The sequence below is a fragment of the Bombus affinis genome, unplaced genomic scaffold (genome assembly GCF_024516045.1).
Source record: "Bombus affinis isolate iyBomAffi1 unplaced genomic scaffold, iyBomAffi1.2 ctg00000202.1, whole genome shotgun sequence".
Classification (NCBI taxonomy): Eukaryota; Metazoa; Arthropoda; class Insecta; order Hymenoptera; family Apidae; genus Bombus; species Bombus affinis.
In genome coordinates, this window is record NW_026108906.1 from 43542 (window position 1) to 65508 (window position 21967).

The window sequence follows — 21967 nt, forward strand, 5'->3', positions numbered from 1 at the left end:
GCCTGAATAAGTGACATTAAAGTAAACATATATGAGAGAGGAAATAAGAAGAACTGACGCCTATGGTTTTCTATGTTACAGAGCTAGTGCTGCACCATACGGCCAAATGCCGAAGGTGGCTTATGCTAGTATATACCTGCCTATACGTTTCAATCAGAAAATCGATATTATGTGGTCGTGTGAAAATTCACATTTCCCTAGGAGCTGTATTTTGATAGATTTAAGCTTCTAATGGAGCATTTTAAACGTATAGAGTATACTATGAAGTAGATAGTAGTGCGGATCATTTTATATTCATAGAAAATTTGAATGTATAGAAATGTACAAAATGCTCATGATATGCAAAGATATGCAAAATATTCAAAGTAAACCAATCATCAAAAAGTTTAGAAGCTGAAACAAATTTCTTTAATAACACCTAGATTAATTTTTATTTGTTAACAATCCCATATATAACCATAGCTTTCGCCCGGCGCATATACGCGCCCATACATGCGTTAATAAGATAAGAGGAAATAAAAGACAGATTATCGATAAAATACACTAACACATATGTAATACGTGGATATATTATCACTCAGATTACACATATTATATATTATAAGGGAATATGTATACCACGTATATATGTAGAACGAACATTTCAAACTTGTTTATAGCCCGTGCGCACACATACATGCACGCATACGAACAATTTTTCGAACTATAATTCTATTAATAATTTATAACCATTTATATTTTTATATTTTTATATTTTTATATGATAACCATTTATATTTTTTAAAATATGTTCTTATGGCATACATATTTATTCCACGCTTCATATCTATCCACATCCGTAACTGTAGGTGACATTGTTTTTAACAATTTTGCTATTATTTCATAATTCTTTAATTCATATTTCAAAGTCGTAACAGATGTTTCTTTTTTTTTTTTCAAGTTTTTCCCATATTGGACTTATTTCTAGCAGCCATGCTTGCTTACAAAGCAATTTTATATCCACGCAAGAATATTTTTCAGTAGATTTTATTATGTGGTTTACAATATCCATATTCTCTAATAACTGGTTGCTAAGGTATAATTTGAACATACCAAGTCGAGTAACTTCATTTGGTAATGATAAGTATATTTTCTTTTCAAGAAAAAGTCTGCGTAAAGCTGCATCAATGTCCGTAATAATATATTTACAATAAATATTATTGTTCTGTTATATTAATAATAACAAAGGAATATTCCGCACAACACAATAATTAAGATTAAGATAATGAATAATTATGATATTAAGATATTTTCTACTTAGAAAACATTGAAATAGGGTGATATACATACCACGGGCAATTAGTTGCAGCCAAAAGAACTACATTAGAATTTTCGTTAGATACTAATCCATCCAATCTAGAAAGAAGTTCTGATCTGATTCTCTTTGCAGGTTCAGACAATGTACAGTTTACTCCTTTATTTGTGCCTATCCAGTCAATCTCATCGATAAAAATAATTGTAGGCGAAAAATTATAGGCAAGTTCAAATAAAACCTGTTCAGTTTAACAAATGTATTTATTATTTATTAAATATTATATTCAAAATTCCTTAAATTCATTGTTTCATCACGAACGTAATATCATTTCGTTTTCCAAACAACTATTCTATTTATATATGATTATTATTATATATGATATATTCTAGAATCTCTTCTTCGTAGACAAAGGAAATCAACTTAGACGGATATACTTCTCGGGATCACCTCTCCATTTGCTCACCAATGAGCTGGCCGTTATGTTAAAAAAGGTGCATTGGCATTCTGTTGCGACTGCCTTCGCCAACATCGTCTTCCCTATTTCGTAATTGCTTGTAAACATGTACGGGAATGAAAGAAATACGAGTATCTTACCTGTACCAGGTGGTCCGTATAGCAGAATACCTTTCCAGGGAGAAAATGGGCCTTTGAAAAAGATAAGGTACTTGAGGAGATACACAATGGCCTGCTTAATAGCAGATTTACATTCCTCTAGGCCTACAATGTTGTCCCAATATACATTTAATTTTGTCAGTATGATTTCCTGCGACAATACAAAGATGAAATGGCGCATAATCTCCGTATTAATTTCCGTAAGTGTTATGTAATTCGTTATTTAAAACTTTACTGAAATCAGTATTTACAATACGTATATTAATCGAAAATAACTTACGCATGAAATGTCTTCAATAATCTTTCGTAATTCCAGATTGTCTATATAAAGCTTCTGAGCCTATTTTGATATCTTTGATTGCGTGGATTGTTCCATTAAGATGTTAAATAGCTCCTCTTCTGATGAAGATTCATCGCTTTCATTGGCGAAAATTGATGTCACTGTCATTGCGAGATTAATATCATCCGTAGCATCACCCCTCATCTTCTGTTGTGCATTCCTCCCTTTCACAGACCCAGATACAGACTCACTTCTCGTTTGTTTGCTAACAGATTTGACACGTTTTACTACTTCTTCGAAGATTGAATGATATTGTAATCGATACGTTGAATACGTTGAGAACGTTGAATAGTGTTAAATAATTTAAATTCTTACACTTTGTTCGCATTTGTCATTTCCCTCGTCTTTATTTCCTTTTCAGTTATTTTCTTGCACAATATAGGATATTTTTGGAATTTCATCTTGTAATAATTTTCATATTCTGTAAGAATAATTTCCAAATCGACGTTGTCGCAGACTCGATATTTCCGAGGTAGACGAGCTTCCCGGATTAATACATCGCTAATGTCTACATATCTAAAAAATATAATTTTTAATTCATTGAACAAATTTTATGCTATGAGTACACACTATACGATAATCATCAATTAACTGTTTTATTTCTAGGTAAGACAGACAAAAAGAATGTACTGTTTATTTATTATTATATAAATCCTCGGCGATAATTTTTTGCCTTCTGCTTTTTAATTTCTAATTTTTAAAGTTTGAATTTAAATATATTTTCATTTATAACTAGTTAATCTACGTTATCGATTGAGTTATTCTATAACTACTGAGTTACCGATGTCGATTTTCAAATTTTGGTTCCTTCCCCTCTTTCCGCACTAATTTCTATTTCGATTGGTCACCGATATTATTCGAAAAAATTGCAACTAAGAAGATATCTAAATTGCAATGTACTCACCCATTGCGTTCCAAATAATCACATATAAGGTACAATATGTTCCGATTACGTTCCGAAGTACGACTCTCCTCCTAATGCGACATTTATTTTTTTTATTATTAACAATAATTATTAATAATATAAAGATTTTCATGCAATTTTCTGTTACATTGCGAGTTTAATAAATTTGTTACACATAATTTTGTTATCTACTATCTTGATACGTGCAAAGATAAATCTGAATGATATATAATACAGCGTAAATGGCTATAAATAATTAATTATTGACAATAATTATAAGAATTATCGAAAGAAAAAATCATAGATACTATGTGCGAGTGTAAAATATCACAAAAAATGAACAACAATTGTGAAAAACGCAATATGGCAAATCAATGACAAAACACACTCATGACTGTCATGGAAGTTCCAAAGTCTAAAATCTAGAATATTCCTTACCTCTTTTCGCAAATTATGAGATATCTTATTTGTGGTACCTTGCAGCGATAAATCACCGTTCATTGTGATAGTTTTAAATGTGATAATGATATCCTTGTATTGACTATCGTTTTTCGATAGTTACGAGAATTTTCGTTTATTACTTTGAGACAATCCGTCACTTCCTTTCTCTTATAATGTTTCCCTTCAACTCCGTTGAAAACTGAGCATCAAACAGGAGACGAACGATTTGTTCGCACACATAAGCAGGGTGCGAATATAATGATGGAATAGTCGAATCCCGTCTACTGTATAGTAAGACGGATGCGACATGGAAATAGAAAGAGAAGGCTGTATATAAGCATTTTCTGTCCTTGTTTAATCAGGCATGCACACTAGTGGACACTGACGGCGCTCGTTTACCGTTGTTACACATTTCCGGCACAAGTACGCGGGCATTAGAGAAGAACGGAACGGTCTCTCTCTTTACCCCTATATCGCGTTTTTAGTTCGCTCACGCGCTCTGTACTTATATCTATTACATTTCCACCATAAGCAGCGGCCGTGCAGTGACTTACAAAAGTTTCGAACTCGCGGACGTTTAATCACGTTCCCTACTCCGAAGGGGTAAGTACAAAGTTGCTCGTCTCAGTACTCTTGTTAGAAGTTTTATCATCTCTTTCATTTCGTGGCTACAAGTTTTTCCAGGAAATTCTTATCGTTTTACAAGGGCTGTGGGACACAATGACGTCAGCTATCGATCATATACGCGAATTTGTTGTAAATTAATTAGGAGAATATCTGGAGTTCTTTATCGTTGCCAGCTGTAAAATATTAGAATTTTTCATTTATAATTGTCATATTTTCGACTCTTCCGTTGCCAAGACCATCTTGAAAGATTTTTGGTATGTTCCATCGCCCTTGTTAAAAGTGTGCCCATTGGTTAGCTATATTGATTTTAAAAACCAATACGTATATCAAGTTTATTATCTCACAGAAACAAAGAAATTCGTTTTATTAACGAATTTTCGATGTTTCTTCTCAATTTCCTTTAGCATCGAACGAAGAACATTATTTGATCAAACGTTTCATCGTTCAGATTATATTTCGTTTAAAAAGATTGAAATTGATATTGAGATAAAATCAAAAAGTATCCGTTGTTCTCGAACATTCTAGTATTCCTTCGCCGCTCGGGAGAAAGACAGGTATGAGGAAAGAGGATATTTTTTTTATTAACTTTTTAATATTGATATTTCGACAAATATTGACGTGTGCAGTGAGAAAATCGAGTGAAATTTTGAATAATATCGTTTTAATAATTTGTGAAACGAATTAGTTTGGTTTTTTCCATTTTTATTAGTTTCCGTCAGTGCTGATTGACGCGCCACTCCAGTTTCCATTTCCGTTTCTCGAAATTTCCTACGTCCTTGGTCTTTGGGACTCTTTGCCCAGGTAACTGCATTGTTTCTGGGTACGTCTCACCGTTCGGGTCTCTCGAGCTTTCGGTGTCAGTTGTTACCGTTGAAGGAAGAGAAGCTGGTGACGGATATTATCGAATAAATCGTTTATTCTGGAAAAGTTCGAGTAAGTTCGTTCTGTTTGAATAAATCAAGACATAGATCAATTTTTATCGTATCATCGTGATTCGCCATGTCGTACGTTTGGTTTCGGGATACCATATGTTTTTAATTTGGTACTTTTAATTTGACATTTTACGGCTATAATCGTGACAAGAAGATACTTTCAGTGAATTATAAATATTTTAAATTATAAATTATAAATATTTGTTATAAATTACAATCATACTACGGGGAAAAGTGAAACATATGTTTTCTTGTGGAACGATTCATGTGATAGTAAATTATTCGAAGCATAATAATGCTTAATTAAACATCTATACGGTAACATTTACGGACGAATATTGGGGTAATATTATCGCGTCGCTTTAATCTGCCATTTAATGATTTGATTGCGGTCTTTGAAATGGCATCACAGATGCTGGTATAATATCACACGAAAAAGGAAGGACCACCAAGTGCACCAGTGCGTTGCAGCCATCGGGGGTGGATTTGACGCCGGTGCCGAGGAGAGGCGCAGAACGTGTTCGATCGACCCGCGAACGCAGCCCGTGCTCATACTGTGACAGAGTTCGTTTCAGTTAGTCTCAGTCGCTGTTTGCCCGTCGACAGCGTATAGTCGCGCCGGCCAACGATTATTTTTTCTTTTTTTGTTTCTCGATAATTCTCTCGCAACACTCGTTCTATACGTACACCATCAGTTTATCGCGCGATCATTGTTCCCGCTTCCCCTACCTTGTCACGTCCTTCAAGGAAGATTTCCCTTCAGTTTTTTGTTGTTTGGGGAAAATTCATCGCTCGGACACATGGATTTATCGACACGACGATTTATCGAGGCATCAGCGTGATGTACTTTTCAAGTTTCATATTTTCTCTATGATACTTTCTAAGGAGAATTTAGAACTCGAAAGATATCAATTTCCAGGAAATTTATGAGACCATCGATAGGTTTGAATTTAATTAACTCTCTTATAATTGGTATTTCAATTTTTCAATTCCTTAAATTTAGCTTTCTTTATGCTGTTGGACGATATAACGCGGGCATTTTATGATATATCCAATATATTCGTATATATAGTTTACTTTATACATTCGATAAATTTCCTTGGTTGGCCGGCCTGCAACTCACATACGGCACTTAATAAAAATTTGTTTCGTTAGAGGTCGGTGTTTGTTCATCTTCGTCATAAAAATGTCATGACGTCATATCATATCACAAGGGTTCTTCTGAAAGCTAGATATTCGATAACAAGATTAATGGTTTTCGGTAGCTTGCAATGTCAAGCTTTGAACTGGCGGGATCGCCTTGCTGTCAAATCGCCATTCAGCAGCGACCATATTCTTTAACTACGTTCAAGACGTATATCACGCTACAGAAACCATCAAAGGAGGATAATTGCAAGTTAGTTGCCTCTTAGAAACGAGACAGTTGGTTGTTACTTGTTATCCGTAGTTGGTAGTTGTTCTCCTTAGTCGCCACATATTATAGAGACGACATTCATAGTCACCAGTTGCCTTCGCTAATAGTTTCTTGTTGTCTGTAGTTAGTTCTCGTCATCGCTATGTATTCCATCAACCACGTAAAATTTAACATATAGGATTTTATTCATTTTTATTCTTTCTGTAGGAAGATTCTTTAAGTAATATGAATTTAAGTAACTATTTTATGATACAATAAGGTGGAAAAACGATTATTTTACGTAACGTAATTTTTTAAAGAACTTTGAATTTAAAGGATTCAGATAGATATCTTAAACGTAATTAAACCCTCCATATCGTAACAAATTAAAAGAAATTGCGCAAGAAAGTACAAATACATTTAATGCATAAAACATATATTTAAAATCCAAATGTAGGCGTTGACGCGTGCGTGCTACATGTTCGAAACGTTCGTTACATCCGCGATAAAATTTGTAACGACGAAGAAGCTTAACATATGGTGTGCTTCAAGACGACAGTAAAAAGTGTTGGCGGATTTTTCGAAATTTCTTCCATTCTTAATAAAAATATATTGTATAAATATAGTAGGATTTTTCAAATTTAAATAGTTATAATGATTTGAAACTTTACAATCGTACGGTTCTGTTTTATCCTTTGAATATACCTGTCATTTTCATATCTCCTTTTAACTAAACTAAATATTTGGAAATCCTATAATTTGTACACTTTTATTTGTGAATAAGATCGATGAAATTAAAGCGTAACTATGCTTTCAATAATGGCTTCGATGTATTGCTCACCATTATGGCGGATTAACGTCTCTAAGTGATCGACCTTAATCACTAAATGGCAGCCGCGATTCAGTGGTAGAGCCTTACACATGACGGACATTGCAAGCGCTTCTAAGACGTCTATTGTGAAACGTTTCCAATAGCATCGGTTACGACGACGGTGAAATCCGAATAGAAATATATATCGCGTATCGCTTCAGCCTGACATGTCTTAAAATAACAATTCACAATTTTTCGTTCTTAAAAAAGAAAAAAAAAAGTCTATAAAAATTATATGCAAATAAAATAGATAAATGGATAAATGGTTGTACAAATTTATAAAACAGATATTACAAATATACGTAAATAAATTACATATTTATAAATTGTTTGTTTAAATATCTGTTTGTTTAAATAAATAAAAGGGATATTTACGACTTACAATGAACTTACAATGAGTCCTGTTTTTAGTTTTAAACAAAGCAAAAACGGATAACAACTTTTTAAAATGTAAAACTCAACGCAACAGTGGTTTTTTTAAATTAATCAATAACGTTCAAAGTTAATTAATTTAGAGTGGTTTGTACATTTTGTATGCTCGCCGTATTTTAACGTTTGATGTGTAACGTTTGATGTAGTACTTGATGCCCGAAAAATCGAAAAATAATTAAATTTGATCGTTTCGTCGAATTTACAAGTGTGTATATTCGTGTGAAATCCTATGTGCTTGTGTATGCTGATGTGAAAGGTGGTAATATATTTTTCTTTTTTCGATTATTGTTGTCAACTTTTGTGTGGAATAAATCAATTCCGTGAATAGAAGTGCAATCAATACAGCTTACTATGAAATGATAGCACAACAACAGTACATATCGCCATTGACGTCAGCTTCACAAAATTTCTCGAGTATCGAGGTCGTCCATTTGGGTTAAGAATTTATTTCCAAAATCCCACAAGCACGAATATCTTATGGAAATCCACTGTATTTCCACAGTAATTTTTAATAATCAGATTCCATATTGTATGCTACGATTCGAGGCAAATCTGCAGCTAATTATTATCTTTGCTGCCTTTAAATACCATAAATAGTCGTCCGTAAATTTTAAAAGATTTTCTGTGCCATACTTATATTGTGTATTTTAGTCTTAAGGTGCGGGTCGTGTTCAATTAATTGAAAGTGATGAAACTGTAATGGGTCACGATAGTCAAATATTAAAAATGGTCTCGTTGGCTACATTTAAAATCTTTACGAGATATATATGCATAGTACGTTGCTACTAGCAACGGGTAGCGACGAGCAATAGAGAACAGTACCTTCCTTATCTCGTCGTGATTATGTACATACCAGTAATGCACAGTACTCGTACTGAATATCTTACAACATCTACATAGATTTTCAGATTTGTTTCGAATATTACCAGCATAACCATGATAGTAGAATTCTGTTACAGTATTAATTCTATAGTGCCGTTATGCATAATACAGCCCTAAAATGTTTCTACAAATATACGAATATTTTCGTCAGCTACTATATTCCAACCATGGCTTATTATGAAAGGAAATATATAACGAAATTACTTGTTTTTTTAGACTAAATTAGTTTAATTTGAATAATTTTAGTAATTGTGTAGGATCGAACAACAACTTATCATTAGCTTCACTCGAGACTTGATTGCACGTAGCAACGTAATTGCGTTGGAACTGAGGGTAGAAAACAATGTCAACCGTTAGACGCGTCCGTCTGGCGAATGTGTAACGCGTGAATAATAGATGGCGGCAATCACTTGAACCCTACTTATAGCTGTCTCGGCTTATATCGTAGCATTCAACCTAGGGTATAACGATAGGGATCATTAGAAGTTCAAAGGCCGGCTGATCAGCCTCATTTTGTTCCATTTTTTAATCAAGCGATGAATCGACAAATTGTACAGATTTCGATGGTTATCACAGTTCTCTGGGAATTTTGAAGCGCGGTTCGTCGAATTTAGTCGGATTGGCTACAGACTCTTTTACGAGCAGCTTGAAACTCGATCTAGTTTCGAGAAAATGAAAAATTCGTTTTATCTCTTTGCTTCCCTGTTCCTTCCTTCCTCTTTTTTTCTTTTTTTTTTTTTTTGCTTTTTACATTGCGTTAAGACCGGCTAAATAATATTGATTGCCATGGACGTTGGCTGGTTTAAAATCACTGACATCGACGATAACAAAAGTAAGTTTGATGATCATTTATCTGAGCCGGTGTTATTCGACTTGAGCTCTGCACATTTGTTAATATTATTCTAGTAGGGATGAGATACTACAAATTTTAAATAACTTCGATTAAAATTATATTATAAAAATTATATTACATTAACGTTTAGAAGTCAATAAAGTGGAAAGAATTACGCGAGATAATGTAAATATAAATTATATTACATGGAAACAATACGGCTAGGTAATTTGAAACATTCTGGCTAAAATTGCATTCTTTCAAAGTTAGGACGTACAGTATTTACAAAGTAGATTAAGTATCAAATGGGGTACTTAAGAAAATTCATGTTATCATTCTTTAGTAAACATTTTCAGCAATAGCCTTAATAGCCTTCTGCAAAAGCTGCTTTACGTTACGTTAACGTATTCATTATTAATATTAATCATATTGTTCTTATCTCCTAGGGGCATAACAATCCATTTTTATATTGTGTTAAAGCTAAATTTCTATTAGATTGTCGCAAAATTTTCTTTCGTTTTATAAAGAAATGATAGATACAGAAAAAATATCGTACATCTATCATTTCTTTATAAAACGAAAGAAACTTTTGGAACAACCTAATGTTTCTCTACAACGACACTTCTACGATGTTAAAATATTTGATAAAAATATTTGATAAAAATATTAAGAAATTCTAATATTGATTTAAACGTATCGATTTATTTACTTTTCGCTGCCAGAAATTGTTAATTATGATTTCCACTTGAAAGAGTATTTCATATTATGAGGATAAATGATCAAATTCATCTCTAATATACACGTTAGAGAGTCATTTATAGCTGCAATCCTGTTTACCGTTCATATTCCTGGAACTCGATAATTCACTAGGCGATTGCTTTAACCGTGCAGAATACATCCATAAATAATTAATCGCTATTAATATTCCATCGACTTTTGAAAATCCCTGATGTGATCTATTTCACGTGATGAGAATACGTGTAAAGTGAGGTTATTGCTTGATTATCTTTAGTCGAATAAATCGAGTGATTCAAATTATAATGCGGAAGAAAGTCAAAACTATGTATATTATTTTTTTCAATTTTTATGTATCATTTGACGGAAGGAAATTTGGTAAGTAAGGTTCACCTTCTTTAATGTCAATGATTTTGACATATGTTATTAAGCTCCAAATTCTAAGCAATCTTCTATATATATATGTAGTATCTTAATGGGTCTTAGAGGAAAGGACAAGTAATGATGTTTTGATTTAATAAATAATATTCGAAGCAACGAAATGATTACAATGCTGTCGTACGTCTTATTCTCATAGACGGCTTCCGACTTCCCGATTCACACTCTTCGGCTTCTACACTCGCTCGCTCTCGCTTCTCAAGTCACACTCTGCACACCTTTTGCATCCGTCTTCTCCGGCTGCTCAACTAACACTGCCTTTAGCGTCTCTTTGTCTTTTCCCGTCCTATCGGACACGTGTCCCGAAACGCCCGTGGCCAGAGTCACGCAGGCCCTTTCCACGAAACTATCCACTTAAAAAGAACCGACGACACATTGATGTACCCGACGATGCCGCGGCTCTCGCGGCATTGTTTATGGTTCGGCAGATATCTTAGGCCTTTTGTCCACGATACTACATATATAACATACGTATAATAGTCAAAGTTCAACTACCAAGTATACGCAAAGCTTTTATTTTCAATTTATGCGATACACTATGTTTCATGAATTTATTTGCTAACGGTATTGAAACAAATAACGAGCAGAGGACGAACTATCCGTGAACTGTTTTGCCAACGAGTACGCTTCCAATATTTTCTGTTTGAGAAAACACACTTGTTGCTGTTGCAACTCCAAATATTTTTACAGCCGATGCTTTTGCCAGGAATCATCGGCTAACATGTAAAATAGAGAAAAGCCATAGTTGATTGTAATGGAAATTTAGAAAACCTGAAACTCGATATAGAAGGGAAAAATAAAGGAAAGGAAGGGAGAGATAATTGGAAGCTTGGGGCCAGGATTAATTCACTGAAACCGGGCTGCTTGTGTCATCACGAAACAGAATTGCCAGTACGTCATTTCTGTGCTCCCGTCCTCGTAAAAACGGTTTCACTCGTTAAGAAAAAACGAATAGGCGGTGAAGAGAGAAAAAAGCAGACAGAGAGCGCTTTTAAAAAGCTGACGAAGCGTGCGTTGCCACAACGAGACACACGGTGCTATTTGTCGTTTTAAATTGGGCCGCAACTTGTTTTTGAGATCTTTGCTAGAGACATGTGAAAACACGTTGGAAGTATATTTCTTGTTTTTGTGGAATTTAGCTGGAAAATGAAAAATAACGTAAAACATGTACTTACGACTTACAGGGTAATTGAATGTATACACTATAATAACCAGCGATTTAAGGCTTTAAAAGATCGAAAGAAAAGAAAAGAAAAGAAGAAAGATAATATGTTGTGGCAGTCTAACTCGATCTTAGGAAATAGAGAGGGAGGGAGGGGCGGAGGCACAGCTTGTTAATCTGGAAAGAATACAAGCATCAATTTCAAGCACTTATAGAGAATCAAGCGGGCTTGTTAAGGTCGTAAGTTGGACAATTATCCCGTGTTAGGTTCAATCAGCTTAGTTCTACACAAAATTGATCGAATCATGTGAAAACAAATGTATTCTGATTTTTGTCGCAGATATTTCTGGTCTACGCACTCCAGTGCCAACACAGCAGTTATTGAAACAGCTGATTTTCTCCTATTCTAGAGCGACAACATCCCCTGATCTTTTACAACCATGAAGGACCTGTACTCGAAAATACTTGCAAATCTCATCTGCTTGCAGGTTATTTTTGTCTTCCCGTCAGGGGCTGGTAAGTTGATACTGATTAATTATACCATCGAAATTCTATATAATGGCTACAAAAAATATTTGCATCATTACCCTCATTTCCTAACGAAGCGCGTTTTTTTACCAAGTTTTATATTTCATTTGATAGTATCAAATCTCTGTAGTTACACGAAAGTATTAAATGATAGGAAACTTGATATACACGAATTTAATTAATTAATAAGTTAGTCGATATACAGCCATTATTATTTCATGTGAAATATTACAACGTCAAAAACTTAACGTTCTTGTACGTACAGTATTAATCACAAATTGTAAGAATGTTTACTGATAAGCAAAATAGATAATATGGAAAACGCAGACCTATGGAAAGAGAATTCCTGACATTAGACAGGAATACGCGATTGCACGAAATATTTTATGGTATGTCTAACATGGAGAATATATGCGGCGAAGTACGAAAAATTCATCCTGAGATATGTATACGACCTACGCGGTACGGGACGTGTTATAAATGGTTTCCGCCACTCAGCCGTATTTGAATTTGTGAACACGATCGAACAAATGACGCGACAATTATTAATTGCCGTCTCTGCCTTAGTAACGATTCGCGTTGGAACGAGGTCGAATCGTTCCGATTCCACGCTCGATTAACAAATAATTACAGTGGACATCAATTACTTGGATGACCTTCGTCATTTCAGCTTAAAACGATTAATTTGATCAAACCAACCAATTATTTCAATTAATACAATCTGCACTTTAAATTCGCACGTCTTGTGTATACACACCGGGCCAGAGAAAAGTTTTCATTCGTTCGAGTAGAACCTTCGTAGTCCTTGAGGACGCGTGTCGCTTCTCGTGCACCTAAAGTTTCGTTCAAATTAACCGATTTATTTGAATTCGAGCGAGTGAAAACCTCTTTGTCACCGTGAGTTTGTTACTTAATTGATACTCTTAGATGCCCTTTGCTTTCAATCTCTTACATCCATTCTTAATTAGTCAAGTCGTTTGACTTTTGACAAGTATTTTGAAACCATTTTACTAACACCAACCTACTTTTTTACTTGAGATTATCCGCTATTTTTATTCAAATGTATATGTACGTATATACACTTTTGAATTTTAAACGAACCTTCTATTATACCTATATCCTTTAAGTGCCGTTTTAAGTTTCAAGAGACTTTAACTCGGATAGCTCGACTTGGAGTTCTAACGTATACTGTAAAGCACACTTGCGAAGTAAAACAGCAAACACGATATAAAAACTTTTTCCCCATGTAAGAAATCGAATAACCTATTTCAACGGTGCTTTAATCTCATCGATGAAGCATCGATGCAACGAAGAAGCATCGTGATAGCCGCAATGCGGATCCGTTGAACAAAAATTTCCTGGTACGGTCGTTTGAGTAATGTTATTAACCGTTTTAGTGTCGGATGTTTCAAGACTCCGTATCGGTTTGTGCTATGCAGCGCGCTAGCGCTTCGTTTATTTATTTGCGAGGAGTACCGATCGACGCGATCGCGCTGCCCTTTTTCATCCTGTTTTTTTCATCGAAATATACCGTTCGACGTGCTCGCGCTTCATTTCATCGGTTATACTGGAAGCGTTACAACAAACACTCAAAAGTTTGCGAAATATTTATGCTCTGCGTTTCGTTTGCGTGATAACATTCTATAATGCAGGATTTGGTTTTCCGATTCAAGAGGTAATTTTTTATATTGGTGTTTTTTTTTTTATTTGGTTTATGATCATTTGAAAAACAAGTAATTACGAGAGGAAACTCTGACATGACTCGCGACGAGCACGCTTGAGCGCGTTGCGAATTAATGATCGTGACCATACATCGTGGCACAATTTACCACGGTACGCGAATAGAGCGATCACGTTGCGTGGCGTTAAAACGGTTAGCGTAACTGCGCGTACGATTGTCGAGTGGCAAAGATATTGACGCTGCTAATTGTTTTCAGTGTCTTTAAGAGGAAACTGTACTGATTTCGAAGGAAAAGTTGTCTCGTATGGAATGATGTATGTGCCGGGACCTTCGATTTGCACTCAATGCTTCTGTTACCATTCGGAGCCAAAATGGTGCCAGGCTATCTTCTGTTCACCTCCTTTGGTAAGTATATGCTCATTCTAAGAGCAACCAGCTTAACACAACCATGAGAAACTAAAGTACACCGTTAACGCTTGCATGCTGGTCGTTAAAACACATGCTGCGCGAATAGGGTACACAGCGATTCATTTAACTCGCCTTGAATTAGTTTTAGAAAGACAAACATGGACAGGGATAATTTTTGTCACGAGCCGTTTAATTTAATCGTTCATTAGAACGAATTAATTTACACCTGCTGAGATCGCGATTGATGTGACAAATTCGAAATCTTGTTCCATATAAATATTTTTAAACAAGCACGTCGTAAGCTTTGTATATTTTTTAATCGCAACGAAACTGTTCAGAGAAACGCTGAAATTATTAATTAGAAAAGGAGATTTCTACGCATCGTTGTAAAAGTGTCAGGGAAAATATTCGTGAAACAGTTACGTTGTTACAAGTTCTACAAGAAGAAATATTGAAAATCACGTTCCACTTATTCAGTTGCACGTGTAAAAGGTATCTTGCGTTCGCGCAAAAAATCTCTGAAGGATACATGCTTTATAATCATTGGAGTGTCGAAGTTGTTACGCGGATCGGCGTACACGTACCTTTTAATGAAACTAGGTTACTCATTCGTTATTCGTTCCTAATTTTCAGCTTCACAATTTTTACGCAATAAAATTTTATACACCTGTTCGGTTTATAAACGATTCAATTCAAATTTAACAGAATAAAAGTTGAAATAATCATTTGTACTTCATTAAAAGGTTCTTTCAGCATCTCGTTTTAATATTTTTATTGGTAATATTTTGTTAATCGTTATATTTAAATGGAGTTTTTCAAAGGAGAGACATTTTAAGGTAGGAAATGGACATACATTTATAATAAGAATTCAGAAGAAAGAATATTTCATACAGAAAGAAATATTCCGTATGTATAAATAACTACGCCATGAATTTTATATGTATCGGATATTCCTTCTGATTAATGTATCTGATGTTTTTTCACGCGAGGTAGCGTATATTTGCATCTATATGTCTCTTCGTTTCTCAGTAGTAAAACTTAGCATTCATGCGGCTGATAAGTAGTTACGCACTGACAACGAGAAACATAAAATGAGTAAGAAGCATGAGACATTCTATAAGAAAAATAAAGTTGTTTTTATCTTTCATTGCATATTCGTCAGAATATTGTTAATAAATATTTAAGTTAAGATTTCAGTTGAAATAAATACATAGGATTAGACATTTATTTATATATGTATCTATGAACGCATTTGACATAAAATTTTGATAACGACTAAAATTATATATTCTGATATTAAATTAATTTAATGAGAATAAAAAACTAATTTTTTTAAACAAGATTTTGTATAAAGTTATATTTATTAGGAAAAGTTCGTTCATCCCTTTATAATATGATAGGATTAGACTCATAGCTGTGTAAATCATTTCATGGAATAGTATATGTGTGCGTGTGTGTTCTAAGTTTTTATTATAAAAATGCTAAATGTACTAGGAGACGTTTTTAAAAATTCATACATTTCTCTTCATCAAACATATCAATCGTTATATTGAAAAGTTAATTGTCTTTTATTTGTTTCGAGTTGCACATTGATTGAGACATTCGTGTTGGTTATAATTGCGAATTTAACGCAACGAAGTTGTTTGAATCCCTTGCAAGCATGTAAATATATCGTCGAATTAATAGGTCAATTACTTGAGGTTGGAATTGAAAGAAAGGGAAAGGTGGAGGAGAAGTCTTGCGTTTGAATGCGGGACACTTTTAAAGCCCACAGTTCGCTGAAATTGCCAGAGAATTCAATTAAATGGCAAATTAAACCATTGAACTGAATCTGTTTCCAATCGCGAGCTTAGAAGTTCTATCCTTTGAATTTTTATATCAGTCAACTTTCTTTTTGTACGTACGGTAACGAATATAATTCATGAATTAATGAAGTATGTAATTGGATGAAAGTTCTTCTTCCTGGATTCAGTTTAGACTAAGAAAAATTATATAATAACGAAATTATCAACTTAAAATTGATAGAGTGTATAGTTTATTATTTTTTTCTTTTTTGTTTTTTTTTTTTCTTTTGCGTGAGGAGGGGCAAATGCTGTTACGCATACCCAGTGATGCGGATCACTGGGTTATGTGGGACTCGGGCGGATGTTGTTGCCATACCCACTAAAAACCCCTCCTCCTTTTTCCTTTGCTTTGAGGACAGACAACCCCGGTAAAACCTGTCGGCAGTCATCAAGGTTGTCCTTTCATGCCCCGTTGTATCTTCTTCTTCGGGCAGTTATTCTGTATATTCTGTATTGCTCTCGTCATCTTCTCAGCTAGTTCAGAATACTGGGCTGATCTCCTTCTGCGGTTTTTCGTTGTTTTGTATTCTTGCCTTCACTGCTCCGCGTAGTTGTTGTTGCTCTTGTTCTCCTCCTTGCTTCCTCCCAGGCCTCCGCTGTTACCCTCCTGTGAGACATGACGGTCTTGCAGAATTGCCTGAATTTATCCCAGCTCTCGTTCTTGGCGGTCACCGTGGCGATCAGGTTGTCCACGTCTATCTTCTCGCCAAGAGCGTTCTCCAGCTCGATCCTTCTGTCCGTCCACTTCGGGCACGCGAAGAGGGCGTGCTCTGCATCGTCGTTAGGGTCTCCACAGTCGAGACAATTGCTGTCGCTGTTCGTGCCAATCCTCTTCCTATAGACACCGAAGCTCCCATGCCCGGTTAACAGCTGCATGGTGTAATGATCGATGTCCATCTTCTTTTTGGTAAATAGCAGCGCACTCGGTATTAATTTCCTTGTGACATTCTCCTTTTTGTGGTTTTTCCACTCCTTCTGCCACTCCTCCTGGGCCTTCCTGCGAATCGCCTCCATTTCCTCCTTCAGCTCGCTACCGTCATCCGCACCGATCCTGGGCTTATGGATCTTGTTCCTCTTGTAAGTCTCTCCGAGCGCCTTTATCTTTATGTAAATCGGGAGAATCCCGATGAACACGCAAAGTGCCGCGTGGGAGACGGTACCGTATGCCGTCGTTGTTATGCAGAGGGCCGTTCGTTGTGCCCGTTTCAGCTTCTTCCTGTTCTTATCGGTATTCGCTAAGCTAATTCTTCTTTCTGAACCCATACTGCCTCCGATGGAACGGGTCCGTTCCGATGCATCTCTCGATGATCTTCTTAAAGCATTTTTCCCAGACCTTGCTCATGGCTGGGAGTATGCTTATCGGCCGGTACGCGTTAGGGAGACTGGGATCCTTTCCCGGCTTCCTTAGCAGTATTACTCTGGCCGTCTTCCAGCAGTCTGGTTCCAGCTTGCTACCAGCTCCTGCTTCCAGCAGTCCAGGAGTCTTCCATCGACTCCTGCAGCCTTCTTGGTGTTCATTCTTCCGGCGGCATCGACGACATCGCCTTCGCCGATGACGACGCTGAAGCTGATGTCTTCTTCTTCTTCGGTCTCTGCCTTTTCGCGGCCCTCGTAATGGGAGGGTCCGTGTCCCATGGTGAATAGCCCCTCTGTAGGACTGCTTCCACCATGTCGATCGGCATGTCGTTGGTTGGTTTCTTGCTTTTGCATCTCTTCACGACTGTGCGATAGGGTTTGCCTTCTTGCTTTTCTGTATGGATGGAAACGCGGTTGAAAAGTAGAACGGAGTAATTAGCGATGCACGATCCCTGGCTGGTGAATATTTTTCCATCGGGAGAAGTCAGGTCGAGCGATACAAGATTTATATGCTCGTTCTGCCAGTTATTTCAACGTCTGTTACGCGATGGAAAATGAACATAAATGAATAACAAATGTATTACAGCCATAAAGATTGCTTGATGTACGCCACCGTTTTTCCCCTATTTCTCCGATACAATTTTCCTTTTTTTTTTTCTTTGCCAAACACTTTACTAATCGGTACGTATTCGAATTATCCTCAATTATTCTCGGTTGTTTCCGTTTCCTTTGGATTTACATAAGTACACGTTTGATGTACGTGCAGATTGAGATAATAACTATTAACAGCTATAAAATAAGAAGCGAAAATACGTTGAAACTCGACTTCTAGATTCGCGAGACTTTGCAGAGCTTCGAAACTCTCGTGTTTCAAACCTAATAAAAAGTTGCAGAGGGAGAATTACATTGCGAGATCTGTTAAGGAAAATCGTATCGTTGTAATAGGATTATTTCAGCGAGGGAAATTCCGTGTTGCGTGTAACGCGTTGCAAAGCCATGAGCTTTCTTTCGGGTTAATATACATAATCGCCTTATCGAACTTTCCATCTCACACGTGAATTTTGCATTTCAATCTTCTTACTTGCAGTCCAGTCCAGTTTAGTGTGACTAAGCTAAATGTTTTATAGAGAGACGTACAACTCTATGAAGGGGAGATCAATAAATTGGGTTATCTTTAAATCACTGACAATTATTTCATCGACACGATTTCACCGGCAGCGAATTCACCGGCAATGTCTATCAAAGTTTATTTACCGATACACCGAGTGAAATCACCACAATCATTTCACCAATATTCTCCTTTGTCGATAATTATCATGCTTGCCACTACATGTTATCGTTGATTAAATGTCTTTATTTACACATTCGTTTACGCGCATAACGAGATAAACGAAGAAACGAAAATGATATGTTGTCATGATGTATTGTTAAATTACTAATTAACACGAGTTATATATCTACCTACATGAAAGCTTCTAAATATCAATTATAATTCATGAAAGCACACAAGCTATTTTGCTATACACAAATAGAATTATAAGGAAATGTTACGTGCTAATGATTTAACGAAATCTATGCCTCTGTACATTTGACATTTCTGTATTATTACTTGTGTACTTTCTGCTCTTGTTTACGTCATCGGAAGTAAAAATACGTTAAGCGAATCAGCTAATCTATTTGAGCGATTCAATGGCTCGGTCTTCTCTTATGCGACTACCAAGTAAAAGATAAGTTCTTGGTTATATAATATTTTATAACATCCAAATTAACTATTTTTTTTCTTTTTCTTTTTCTTCTTCTTTCTCTTTTTCTTTTTTTCCTTTTTCTTTTTCTTTTTTTTTTGCCTGGGGGAAATCCGCTCGGACACGAAGCCACTTCTTAGGTGGCGTGGTAGTGAACATCCAAATTAACTGGGGCACTAATTAGCTGAAGCTTCTAGTCGAACCAGGTATCAGTCTTTGTACGCAAAGGCATTCATTACAATCGTTTAAAGTTTGAAGAAACACCGTTACAAATTCGTGATATAAGAGAAAGCGATTCAAAACTCGGATTCATTTGTTGGAACGACGCCGTGGGCAAAAGTACATAATGGAAAACTTTCTTCCAAGACCAGTTGATAGCGCTGACGTAATTAAAATGTGACGATATTGCCAGCGACGTTTCTCCAAATAAACGACTAACTTATTTACGAATTGCCGTAACACGATTGCCGCTGGTAATACGGTTAGTAATCACTTTATTGAATTTTCGCTTGACGTGACATCGTCGAGTTCCTAGAGAGATTCTTCTCCCTTGTAAAACTATGTTTCTGCAACGACTGTATTTGTTGAATTGCCGTTCGAGAACAAGTCCTTCTCTTTATTACGTGTAATAGATTCTTCTTTTTAAGTTTTAATTTACATTGGTAATTTTCTATAATTTATTACTCGAATATGGTAATTTTTTCTTAAAAAGTTTGCTTTTTCTACAATTATTTTACTACAAAACCCATCAAAAACATGATGTATGTATATATACCCTCAAATATTATCGGTTTATTCTCAAGCTATAGTTCAATTTCGGAAATTGCCAATTAAAATCATAAAAAAAAAACACACACACACAGAAAGTTCGTTAAAATATGCGATTTTCCAATCAAGATATAGAATTTATTCGAGTAATATAGATTACAGTAGCGATGGTGACGGCAACGATGAATGGACTGATTCTTCGTGCGAAAATAAATTGGAAGCGCAGAACGATGCATTGTTTCAGGGTATATCGATTTTCAAGCATGGTTTTAAAGTACGTGTGCGCGTGACTAGGTTTGTTAATTAATGCCGCTCCCAGGTTTTCATTATATAAATGTGACACCTACATATCTTTAAGCTTTAAACAATTGGACTAACAATTTCATTAAATTTAAATCAATATTTATCTTTTTAAACGCAACAATATTTTTAATGACAACTTCACGTGTAAATCAAGTGCATACATATTCGATCGTTCTTGAAAACCTGATTCTCTGCGAAGAGAAAAAATCCTTGAATAAAGATTTGATCTACGTTTTATATGCTACGTTTTACATCCACCTCTTTTCAGATATACCTCTCTATTTAAAATCATAGATCGTCACACTCTATAGGTATTTCCTTGAAAAGGTTAAAGTCGTTCTGTATAAAACCCAATTCAAAGGGGAAGGAAATTCTGCGAAAAATTCTTTCAGATTTCCCTATGTTTGAGCTCGAATCAAAGCAATCCTGTATAATAGGATAGGATGATAGGATGATTCTGTATTATTCCTTGTGTACTTTCTGTTCCTGTTATTTACAATAGGATGATTATGCGTTTAACTTCTCATAGAATCTCTCTGATTCCGTATGATATCGTCAGTGTTTTTGAAATATGTTATTGATGTCGTAACGTCAACCGTTTCCAGTGCAAATTCAATTTTGAATCGCAATTTCCATGTTTGCGTGGCAAAAGCGTAAAATCGATAACGCACGCAAACATGTCTTCTTTGCTAATGGCGTACTATAAATATAAATATTTGAATAAAAATTTTGAAAATCGATGTAACCTTTGAACTTTATCGTATTCTGTTTCATAGCACAAATTATTCTTCCCGAAATGTACGTTTAGTGTTATAATATATTTGACCAATGGTTCTCAAATACTAGTTTTGCAAAAGCAATGGTGGAATTGGAGCAATTCTTTCTTCTTTCATTCTTTGAATGACCTGGATTTTCGAGTAGTCTAGTGACGATTGATCCGTACAATTAATCGATTTCTTTTTATTACAGAGCTGCAAGAGATTCCGCGTTGGACGCCGATGTTGCCAGTTCCAATGCCTGGATAAGGTTGGCACTGAGCATTGGTCCGGATCTGATGTGGTTATTGTCGATGGTTCACATAAACTTGAAAAACATAGTGTATTGTGGACGCTGACCTTAGTGATGGTAATTGTAGTATTTTAATTTCTTTTTTTAATTAAAAATAAAGATTCCGATGGCGCCGTTGACGAAATTCGTACCTTATAAACGTCGACGATTAGCTTCAGCCATCGGGAAAAGTAGTGTAGTGTAAAAAGTAAAAGTAGTGTAGAAGTAGTGTACAATGTAGTCTGTTAACAAAGAATCATTTGTAACTGAATAATTATACCTCGAGAAGATTATACCTGAGTAATTATATTTATTCTTATTTTCTTCCCCTTTATTTCATTTGAATAGATTTTTGTATTCAAAGAGCGAGGTATGATTATATCAGACGGGTTAAT

General features: G+C 35.4%; 1 protein-coding gene and 3 long non-coding RNA genes across 18 annotated transcripts in view; 2 read left to right on the plus strand and 2 right to left on the minus strand.

The window, feature by feature from the left end:
• LOC126927713 (G-patch domain and KOW motifs-containing protein-like) overlaps positions 1 to 21967 on the minus strand; it is a 67212-nt gene that overhangs the window by 34647 nt on the left and 10598 nt on the right. The gene's annotated exons all lie outside the window — the stretch shown is intronic.
• LOC126927717 (uncharacterized) overlaps positions 1 to 21967 on the plus strand; it is a 93918-nt gene that overhangs the window by 26396 nt on the left and 45555 nt on the right. For 6 of the 14 annotated variants that reach the window (XR_007715803.1, XR_007715800.1, XR_007715804.1 and 3 more), the window contains exon 3: positions 21495 to 21650. The exons of 5 other annotated variants lie outside the window; for them this stretch is intronic. This is a non-coding gene — a long non-coding RNA (uncharacterized LOC126927717). Of the gene's footprint in view, positions 1 to 7883; positions 9561 to 12235; positions 14510 to 21494; positions 21651 to 21967 lie in introns of all 14 variants that reach the window. 3 more of the 14 variants (XR_007715796.1, XR_007715795.1, XR_007715798.1) reach the window with 3 other exon arrangements.
• On the plus strand, positions 401 to 2565 carry LOC126927720 (uncharacterized). 2 transcript variants are annotated; one of them, XR_007715811.1, is made up of 3 exons: positions 401 to 844; positions 941 to 2106; positions 2223 to 2565. It is a non-coding gene; the product is annotated as an uncharacterized LOC126927720 (long non-coding RNA). The 2 variants fall into 2 exon arrangements; XR_007715810.1 differs by lacking the exon at positions 401 to 844 and having other exon boundaries at positions 851 to 2106.
• On the minus strand, positions 1536 to 4193 carry LOC126927723 (uncharacterized). The gene is made up of 2 exons (XR_007715816.1): positions 3151 to 4193; positions 1536 to 2762 (listed from the first exon to the last, which is right to left on the minus strand). It is a non-coding gene; the product is annotated as an uncharacterized LOC126927723 (long non-coding RNA).